Genomic DNA, 11687 nt, shown 5'->3' with positions numbered 1-11687 from the left:
ATTACTTAGAAATATGACAAACTGCAAACAAAAACTTTCGTTCCAGGACTTTCAAGGGTCCTCTCCCCATTGGGGCCCTGGGTAGTCAGGTTAGCATCATTGTGAACAGCCAATTGGTTCAATTGTGCTAGACAAGAACAGTTTAAGAAATTATATTCCGGGCACAAATGTCATCTGAGTGTAAAAAACCCTCACTATTCCAAACCTTTTACCTACAGTACCACAACCCAAACTATTCTACATAGTTTAGCCTCATTTATTTTCACTTTACTATAATATGGGTTGAGCCAAAAACCTTGGTCACATCCTCCAATCACTCTGAGGAGATTCTGGACCCTCTGCTCTAACTGAACTAGGCTAATCCAAACAAATTAGCCTGTAGCATCAGTGTGCAGCCACGGCATCCCTCCCAGTGACGCGCTCCAGAGCTCATTGCAAACACCATTACCTTGCCTCGCTGCCCAAATGCATACCAAATAACCCATATAAATCATACAATCTGGGCCAAGTCAATGAGACCCCTTTTTTGCCTGTTTCTCGTTATATCAACCACTGTGCCATCATTTAGCCGGGCTCCCATCACTCAACACACACACACACACACACACACACACACACACACACACACACACACACACACACACACACACACACACTCACACACACACACACACACACAGACACACACACACACACACACTCATGCACACACACACACACACACACACACATACACACACACTCACTCAGAGCCCCCCTCAAGTCCGCCGCCAGTATGGCCCACTTTAGATCCCATTGAGACTATGCCAAATAACCCTTTCTGTAAGACATTCGTTTTAAGTTTCCTCAGCTCTGTCTGGTGTGGTAAATTAAAGGTTTTCAAGCCAACTCTCCCCGTACCCTGCTCCCCTTCCTGAGCCCTGTCTTCTTTCTGTTCTCATTCACCCTCGCCTGTGCACACAAAAGATGGCCCCTGTGAACTTGGTCCTCGTATTGATGTTTACCGCAGAGGAGCGACATGGCGGTTGCAGAAGAGGCCCCCCTCCCTAGTCTCTCCAGCCTATTATCCCCTGTCATTGACATGTCTCCCAGCATGCTCTCTGAGGGATTTGAGTCCTTAGAGAGGGCCTCTAACATACGGCAGGAGAGGGGGGTTGATGGTCATCCATGTACCGAAGCCTGATGCGCTCTCTCTCTCTCTGTACTCGTGTTGCCTACTCTCCGGACTGATGTCCGACAGGGTCCGGTTGGCAGACAGATGGGGTCTGCTTTGTTGTTTAATAGGAGCGGACCTAATCATCGCGAGACGGCGCGAATCAGCGCAAATTCTCCGGTCAAGAAACGGCGACCTAGCGGCGTTCATCCGGTCACGCCTGGCTGCCGACACATGCTTGGTTGGGCTGTTTTCTGCGGACCACAGCTGATGATGGTGGAGGGCTATATAAGTGTTTTTTGGGGGGTTGTATGTGTGAGAGGGGGAGTGGGGACTCGGTAGGGGGTCTAATGGCTTATCTACTTCCTGTTAGTGTAAGGTCCAATTTTCCTCTGTACCCAATAAGGGCGCAGGAGCCTCCATCCTTATGCAGATGGACTTGTGTGTTTGCCAAGAATGTATGCCTGTGTGTGTGTGTGTGTGTGTGTGTGTGTGTGTGTGTGTGTCTGTGTCTGTGTGTGTGTATGCCAAATGCAGTCAAGTGTGACGACACATTTACTCTACAATTATCCCAGCAAACCATCTAGAGGAAAATACTCTAAAACATCAATAATAAATAAATACACATAGGCATAACTGTAATTAAAAAGGTGTTATTGTTATGTCAATATTGTCTTTTTCTTGTAAATAACGTCTGCCTACCTGGATAATGGATCATGAAGCAATCGTTTCCTTAAAATGGACTGTGCAATTCCTGAAACGGATCTATTGATTGTCTACACAAAAGGTCAACTTGCACATTGTGAATTGAAATCAGCCAAGGCGCTGTGTAGCCACGTCTGTTTCTCTCTCTCTCCCTCTCTCTCTCTCTCTCTCTCTCTCTCTCTCTCTCTCTCTCTCTCTCTCCTTCCCTCCCTCTACTGTGAAAACACATTTCTGTTCAGGCGTCTATTGACTAGAGCAGGAGGTCATTGGTATAAAAGCTGCAAACCCAATTGTCACACGATACTAAATAATTCATGCGACTAAAAACAAAGACATTACAAGTCTAAAGTACGGCCCCAATAAAAACGCAAGCAGAGAAAATTTGTTTCCTCCTCTCGACTAAGAGTAATGCCTTTCCCTTCGAAGCCCACCGTAAACAACACGAGGACAGTTAGAAACAACCGCTTGTATATTATTAATGGCTGAGACGGAGTCACACACGCATGCGCACACATGCACAGACATACACAGTCACACAAGCACGCACACACATGCGCACACACACACACACACACACACACGAATGCTCAGAGAAGCAGACTTCCACTTTGACTCTTTATAAATTGAACAAAGTTCTTTCATAATGTATCCGATTTTAAGTATGCCCCCCCTTTCAAGAAAAAGACATATGGGTATTACGAAAGCCATTTGTCAAGCAGTGGAATTTGTCAGAATATGGGCTTGGAAGCAAAGTGAAATAATACATCCAGTCAATTTAAAATTAGGCCACGAGTCGTGGCATCTGGGCACAAAGGGCTTACATATTTCTTCCTAACGTTTTTTTTCAGGAAGATACAATATCCCCTCAATCTCAAACACAAACACAATTTCGCAAGGTGTTTTTCGGATGGCTGGACAAGAAACCGTCTCTCAATCCGTCTCTGCGTGCGTACAGTAGTCAAACGAAATGCGGGTGTCTGCGCGATGTGCTGTGCGGCGCTGCAACCTGCAATGACCGGCCTCTTGAGTCCTGCTGGTTTACCTCAGACAGTTAGTCCCCTGGCTGCTGGGGGCCCTATCATTGAAATGAGTTTGTGTGTATGTGTGTGTGTGTGTGGGGGGGGGTGGGGGGGGTGGTGTATGAGCGAGTGCAATGGATAAACCAACTTGGTTGATCGGGAAGAGGGGTTAGTTAGCCTAGCATTCCATCCTTAGACACTCAGCATACTGTACAGATACATGGAATGAGAATCTGTGTACAGTGTGTGTGTGTGTGTGTGTGTGTGTGTGTGAAAGTAGGCGTTTATACAGGTAGGTGTGGGTGGTGTGAGTGTCTACATTATGGGGTGTGATTAGTGCCAGCACACCATACTGAAACGCTTGACTTGCGCCTACTTAAGAAGACGCGATGACATCAAACGTCTAAACGCACGTGTATAATTTCCATTGACAAACAATGGAGAGACAGACGTCTCATAGCTGTAACGTACCTGTCACGCAGACGCAGTGCACATGTTGTTTACACGAATTGCGCATCGTGTGCGTGACGGCAACACTACAGGTTAGATGCGCCTCACATATGCGACACCAACACTACACATGACAGTTTGGTAAAATCATAGATGAACGTACGTACGTTCGCTTGTAATGTGTGCAGAAATTGCATAGCGACGTGTCAAACGTGCCAGTGCCTTGCTAGCGCAGCAGACGTGTTAGCGGCCGCACGTGTAAGATCAGTTGCCTTTAAATCATAGCTGGTTCTAATCTCGTCCTTGCCCATTGCGAATGCATTCTCAATAAATGGAATTCGCACATGTTAAGCAACTTGTTTTTAATAAAGCCTAATATCTGAATGACTCTTTCTTCGCAATTTAAAACAAATGTTCAGATACACGTGTTTCTTGTCAATAGAGGGCGCTGCAGCACCGTCAGCACCAGTTCGAACAGCCACAACCTATTTGAAAATGTAGCGATAGTGGAGATAAAACGACACATATCTAGGAAAAGTTATGCAAGGAGGGTCCTGGAATTTGATTGAGTGCAAATAAATATTATTAATTTTTATTCAATATGGACAAATGAGCCCCGCTCGCAGCTTCTAGTGCCCGCTGACTTAACACGAGCGTGCAAACGTTACATGCATGTGCGCAAAAGTGGCACGGCACTTTTGACACGTCACCCTCTGAGAATGCGAGCGACTCGTAACGCGTGCGTATATGCACGCCTATTAATCAGCTCGCCAAAGTACCTTTATACACGCAATGCAGGCGACGAAAGCACTGAGTGTTTGTTACGCTGGCACGAATCACACCCCATATCTACATGTGTAAGTACACGCGCACACACACACACACACACACACACACACACACACACACACACAGAGAGACAGACAGACACACACACGGGAACCCCCACCCTATGCACACCTCTGTGTACACACACATTTAATCACGCTCACCTTTCCTAGTAGCCAGCGCGACTTGGTAATTACCTGCCTCCTCGGGGGGGTTGGCCGAACAACTGCGGCGGCCATAGGTCACCGCGATACACTCAAGCTGACCATATGGCCCCCGGACCCTGGGGCCGCGAGGAGGGGGAGGGGGGGGCGGCGCCGACTCCGATTCCACCGAGCTACACACCGGAACCTGTCAGCGCTCGGAGATTGAATTATTTCGGATGCGACGGAGAGACGGCCTTATCGAGCGGGCGCCACATTGCGACCGTTTTCCCCCCTCGGTTGCTGTTTCCATTTCACACCCGGACTATTACCAGATAGGATACGTTCTGGGAGACCTCGTTTTACCCCCCCACTCCTCCCACCTGACTTGATTCAGAATCAACCGACGCCTCAGTCATAGCGCTGTTATCTTTTAGAACCCTTCCCACCTAGCTTCCTACCCCCCTTGCCATAAGCCCCCCCCACCCCCACACACACACACACTCTCGTCGCCACGCGGCCCCGACGTTGATGTCGCCGTGGATAAACAATCGATATCGCATTAGCGCGCGGCGGGAGGCCACCTGGAGTTAAAACAACCAGATGAGGCGAACACAATTCAGCCCCAATGTCATGGGCGGACTCGGAGCAACCAATCTCCCTGGCGAGAGAGCTGGCGGAGAAATATCTGGAATGTAGGCCACTTTCTTTCATTATCTCACGCCGTTATTTTCTTTGTGTTTGAGGTCAATAGATATATTTCTTCCTCTCTCTCTCTCTCTCTCTCTCTCTCTCTCTCTCTCTCTCTCTCTCTCACCCTGTTTCTCTCTCTCTCTGCCTCTCCCCCCCTCCCCTCTGTCGCAGAATGAAATGCCCACTGCATTAAAAAAGTAATACCCTACTTTATAGCAAAGGTGACCACGGATATTGGAAAGCGAGGCCCCCTTTGCGATCGATTTGGAGCGAGGAATGGATATTTTAACATGATTCCTGGCCCAGCACTTCCACTCCAAAGTATCTGACCCCCCCCCCACACACACACACCTTTTTGACGATTGCTTCCAATCCACACATCTGACCATTTCGACATTTGGGCGACGAGTGTATCCGTAAAAGGGCAGAGGAGGCATTTCTGTTTGTTGTACCCCTAAGGCCTAGCCCTTGCCCTTTGCAATGCCTGCATGTAATCAATACACATCTGCATTCTCTACGCTGGCATTGAGAAGACACTTTCTTTTTGGTTCCGAACTGAATGGCTGAAAACAAAGCTGTATTTAAAAGGAGTCTTTAAGAAGCCCTTCCCCCAGACTGGAATTAAAAACTCTCTCATTCATCTGCCATTCATCCCACCTGCACCCCCAAACACACACACAAACAAACCATTGTGACAGGAATATAATGCCACACACAGTCACTGACGCACACAGACACGCACATGCACACACACACACACACACACACACACACACACACACACACACACACACACAAACCATTGTGACAGGAATATAATGCCACACACAGTGACTGACGCACACAGACACGCACAAGCACATGTACCAGCATGCACGCCCGCATACACACACACACACACAAACCATGGTGCTAGTAATATAATGCCACACACAATTACTGACGCACGCACGCACACCCACACACGCACGCACGCACACACACCCACACACACAAACCATGGTGCCAGGTTTATAATGCCACACACACAATTACTGACACACACACACACGCACACACACACACACACACACACACACACACACACACACACACACACACACACACACACACACACAGAGGGCTGCTGGACTTGGCTGAATGATTACCGAGTCTGTTTACTAATACTGCTGCTCACTCTCAGCTTTATTAAGAAGTGCCTTTCCATTACCGAGGAGAGGAGAGAGGGAGGAGGGGGAGGAGAGGAGGAGGAAGACGGAGCCAGGGAGAGACCGAGAGAGAGAGGGATAGAGGGAGTCTGGGGAGAGACCAAGAGAGAGAGAGGGATAGAGGGAGTCCGGGGAGAACATGCCGACATTCCGATTAAAGGAAGAAAGAAGGAAAAAAAGTGTGATTTACACTGTCATTACTCTCCCTAACTCTGCTCATTGCAAATCACGGCGTTGCTTTATGACCTGGATCGTCCATTATGACAAGGCCAGGAGAAGACGGCGCTGGTCCATAAAGCAGGCATACAGTACCCCCACCCCCCCCCCCCTCCCCAGCGCACGTGGCCCACTCATTCCGCTTTGCTTCTGCGGTCTTGAGCCCGGCCCAGACGACCCGAGCCGAGCCCGACGCCAGAGAAACACGTCTTAACGACGACGACGCTCTCTAGCAGCGCCCGCCGGAGGTATCTTCCTATATGAGCTCGTTTTTTGGGGGGGCCTCTTTTCCGCCTGGTGTCACAGGGCACGGCCGAGCTGTTCGGAGTCACGCCGGAGTCACACCGGAGTCACGCCGCGGCCGGTCAAGATTCAGCAAAGCCCTCCCGTCGACGAGCCATGTTTCGAAACCCGTGCCCAAGGAAGTCGGAAGTCGGTGCGTTCCGCCGGCGCGGAGGGGGCGGCGCCGGAGGGAGGCGCGGGTTTCCTTCCGTCGCCTCGCGTCCCTCCCCCAGGTCGCCTTGGCAGCTGCCAGCTCGGGGTCCGTTTGATACGGACGCCTCTCCTCCAGAGAGACGGGGCGGGTGGCGGGTTGCGAGGGTAGGGGGGTGGGTATATGGGGGTCCGTTCCGTAGATACAGTAGGTTCAAGTGAGTAAGGGGGCAGGGTGTGGTCGTCGGGGTAGATGGTGGGGGCGTGTGAGTACAGGGCCGAGGTTCGGGAAGAGTCTGTAACGCGGGGCTCCGCCCAGGCGCCGTCTTGACCCGTATCGCTACCATGTGGAGAGGGAGGCTGACGGGGAGCTTGACAGATGCTTCGTCCACGTCCATTATTTATGAGAGGATGGGAATACAGACCGCATGCCTACAAGTGTCTGCATCTGTTAGAGCGTGTGTGTGTGTGTGTGTGTGTGTGTGTGTGCACATGCAGTTGAGTATGAGCTGTTTCTGTGTGTGGGCGTGCATCTGTCAGCCTGTGCTTGTATGAAGAAGTCTACTTTAAGGAGTTTGTGTTTGCCTGTGTGTGTGTGTGTGTGTGTGTGTGTGTGTGTGTGTGTGCACATATGTGCGAGTGCAGATGTGTGTGTGTGGATGTGTGTGTGGATGGATGGGTGGGTGGCTGTGTGTGTGTGTGTGCGCGCATACGTGCGAGTGCATATGTGTGTGTGTGTGTGTGTGTGTGTGTGTGTGCGTGTGTGTGTGGATGGGTGGGTGGGTGGCTGTGTGTGTGTGTGTGTGTGTGTCTGCGCGCATGCAGTACGTGCGAGTTCATATGTGTGTGTGTGCGTGTGTTTGTGTGCGTGTGTGTGGGTGGGTGGGTGGCAGAATTCTTAGCGAGCTACTCCACCTGGCTCTATGAGTCTAACCCCTGACCACGCTGAGTAGCTCTCAGTCAGTCCCTCCTCTGCTGGAGTCTGTTTGGGTCTGAAGAGCCGTACACACCTGCATTCTCCAGCTCTCTTCTAGCCCACTTACAGGGCTTAGACTGGGGGCCTCAGCCAGCTGATTGAATTAAGGCGATGATTAATTGAATATGGTGGCGAGGAGCTTGAATGACTGATAAAAATCGGCCGGCAAGGCCGTCTCACAGGGCTGAGGGTCTAGACGCAATATTTCACAGTCAACTTCCTGATTCACTTTGGCTCAGTGACATCATCGCTATCGTTTCCATGTGCCATTGGCCATTCAGATGCCTCTAATGTTTTCGCTCGCAGCGCCCGCTCATGACCAACTTCGCCATGGTGGTTCAGAGGCTGTGGCTAGAAGTACTAGCGCTACTAACACTGATTGTATAATTAATACAAATAGAATGTTTAATGCAATATTTTTCCATTTCAAAGAAATTCCCCAAGCATCTTACATCAAATTCAAACTTGGTATTGTCCCCGGGCTAACAATAGCCCTCATATCCGCCTTCATTCTTTCAAACTAAATTAATACAGAGCATCTTGTAGTGTCTCATGTCAGTTTGGACTAACACACCCAGGTCACATGCAATTACCGTGACAACTACATGGGAGGCGCGGCTTGATTTATTTACCCAGTACAATGACAGTAAAGGAACAGTTCCAAAGGGGTGCATTTTGAGTTCAAACCCAAACGCACCTCGGATCCTTTCAAATGTCCCAGCCTGTGGTGCCATTAGGTCGTGCTCTCTAAGCCTTTGACAGACACAGGCGAGGCCTTTGAAGCCCCATACAAATCTGCCTGTCAGTTATGTGTGTCACGGAGCAGTTCGGCTGTTGTGGAGGTCTCAAAGACGCTGACCTTTTCACTAAAGGCGACATGTTTCACCTATGAAAAGGGCCTCAGTGAGATATAGAGGTGTTATTAGTCGCTGGTTCTTCTTGCTCCAGACAGAGACAGATTGTTCCTACGGGGTTTTAAGGTCCCAGAACACCATTTGGGGATACTGTAGGTCTTCATAGTCTCTTTCTTGCGTTCTCTCTCTCTCTCTCTCTCTCTCTCTCTCTCTCTCTCTCTCTCTCTCAATGGCATATTAGCTGAGTGCACTTTATTTATCTATAAAGAAAAAAGAAAGAAGGAATTTGATGATACAATCCTGTTTTGAAAACCAGATCACAGCCTATGTGAGATGAGTCATCTGGACAATTGAATGTGTATTACCAGTTTTTTTGTAGTGCTCCCTGGGTGGAATGATGAAAAAGGCTGAGGACAATGGCGAGGTGGGAGTCCTTTGAAGCCCCATACAAATCTGCCTGTCAGTTATGTGTGTCACGGAGCAGTTCGGCTGTTGTGGAGGTCTCAAAGACGCTGACCTTTTCACTAAAGGCGACATGTTTCACCTATGAAAAGGGCCTCAGTGAGATATAGAGGTATTATTAGTCGCTGGTTCTTCTTGCTCCAGACAAAGGCAGCTTGTATTGTCCCTAAGGGGTTTTAAGGTCCCAGAACACACCAGCAGGAGCTCATTTCTGGATTCATATTCTCCCCCCCTCCCCCTCTCTCTCTATCTCTCTCTCCATCTCTTCTTCTCTTTCACTTTCCAAATGGCCTATTAGTTGAATACACTTTATTTTCTCTGTGAAAAAAATAAAATTAAGTTTGAGGTCGGACTAACCATGGTATATTCAATGTGTGGTATAATGAAAAAGACAGAGGCCAATGGTCCATTCACACATAAAAAGAGAGGTCCTCCAACCCTGTCCTCACCGGCAAACTCAACTTTATTATAGAAAGAAACATTGTTTCGGTCCACTGACCTTCGTGGGGTTCCTTCGTCGGTGGACTGAAACATTGTTTCTTTCTATGATAAAGTTGAGTTGGCCAGTGGGGACAGTGTGTGGGACCTCTCTTTTTATACGCCAAGTCTTTTTCCTACGCACCTGTCATCTTTGAAGGTGTGTATTAATTAGCCCTTTTCACTTTTGAGTCCATTCACACACCAGGGAGGCTAGCCCTGCTCCAAGTCAGTATACTATTCTGGGCTATATCCCGGTATACCGACCATTCATTGTGCCATAGACTTTTTTCATTGTGCCATAGACTTTTTTCACTCGTGGCTACAGTTGTAGCCCCCCACCTTATATTATAAAAAAAAAAACATTTTGCACTTAATAACACATATCCACCGATATCTGCTCAGCTATTATGATATCCACGAGCCTGGCATGGCAACCCTGATCACGTGATCGCTCTCCAGATAGAGAAACAGCATGTCAGATGTCACATGATCAGGGTCACGAAGCCAGGCTAGTGGATATCACAACAGCTGAGTGGATATCAGTGGATATGTGCTATTTCAGTGAATAATGTTCGATCGCCTTGTTGAGAGGGGTCAGAGAAGAATTTTCACAGCTCACTTATCTGGCCCCCGGGTGAAACTGTTTTTTTTGCTTCCCTCTGGAATATGTAGGGGTGGGACGTATGCCCACCTCCCTTGTTCTCTGTAAAGCGCATTGTGTTGCCTCTGGGTATGAAATGCGCTATACAAATAAAGCTTTGATTGATTGATTGAATGTTGCATTTTATAAAAAAGGAGGGGGCTACAACAGCCACCTCAGAGAAAAGGCTTTCATCTTTCGAAAAATGTCTTCACTTCGGTGAGTAAGGAAATAATACTGTCTGTAGATGCGGTAATGTAGACCGTGTGAAAAAAAGTCTATGGTGCAATGAATGGTCTCTGACAGGGCGGTATACCGGGGTATAGACCTGAATAGTACAGGATACAAACCTGGAGCAGGGCTACACGGAGGATAGATGTGTCACAGTGGAGGAGGCTTACAAGGAGAGATCTCCACCTGAATGTGATTGGTCTGTAAGGGGAGGGACACAGCAGTCAAGGCTGAGAGGAGAGGTGCTATAGTATATGGCTGCTACCAAGACAACCGTCCCCAAGGCCTAAACTACAAGGACAAGATCTCACATCGCTGACACTTGCTGGGGTGAGGTGTTATGCATCATATGCAATAACCCCGGTCATTACTTCTCAGGGCTGTTAGGGAGCACAATCACATCACCAGCGAACGCGCGCGCACACGCACACACACACACACACACACACATATATATATACACAGACCTGTATACACTCAGAGACAAAAGCGATCTCTCACTGGCAGACACCTTTCGGTGTCGATGTTACAAGGGGAGAGGGGTCGCGAAACAGCGCCGACAGCATCCCAGCGGTCTACCCGGGAGCTGACAGCTCTGGCTGCTCTGACGGAGTGCTGGCTGCCTCGCTAGAGCCAACCTCTGTGTCGTTATCACCTCACCACGCCACGCTCACTCTCTCAATCTCTTTCCCCCTCTCTCTCTCTCTTTCTCCCTTTCTCTTTCTCCCTCTCTCTTTCTCCCTCTCTCTCTTTCTCCCTCTCTCTTTCTCCTTCTCCCTCTTTCTTCCTCTTTTCCTTTCTCTTTCTCCCTCTCTCTCCCCCTCTCTCTGTTTCTCCCTCTCCTCCCTCTCTCTTTCTCCCTCTCTCTCTCCCTCTCTTTATCCATCTCTTTCTCTCTCTCTCTTTCTCCCTCTCTCTCCCCCTCTCTCTATTCCCCTCTCTTTCTCCCTCTCTCTATTCCTCTCTCTCTTTCTCCCCCCTCTCTCTTTTTCCATTTCTCTTTCTCCCTCTCTCTTTCTCCCCCTCCCCCCCTCTCTCTACTCCCCCCCCCCCCCCCCCTCTCTCTCTCCTCTATAGTTTGGACTGCCAGTCCCTCTACAGCCAATGCAGTCTTGTACAGGGACACTTCCTCCTTCTAACCTCTTCCTCTTTCCCTTTGTATTCTCAGTCAGGTGCTCAGCTACCTGGATTGTCCCC

Source organism: Borostomias antarcticus (assembly GCF_949987555.1).
Source record: "Borostomias antarcticus genome assembly, chromosome: 2".
Taxonomy (NCBI): domain Eukaryota; kingdom Metazoa; phylum Chordata; class Actinopteri; order Stomiiformes; family Stomiidae; genus Borostomias; species Borostomias antarcticus.
The sequence above is the reverse complement of the archived record's forward strand: the minus strand, read 5'-3'. Positions refer to the sequence as shown.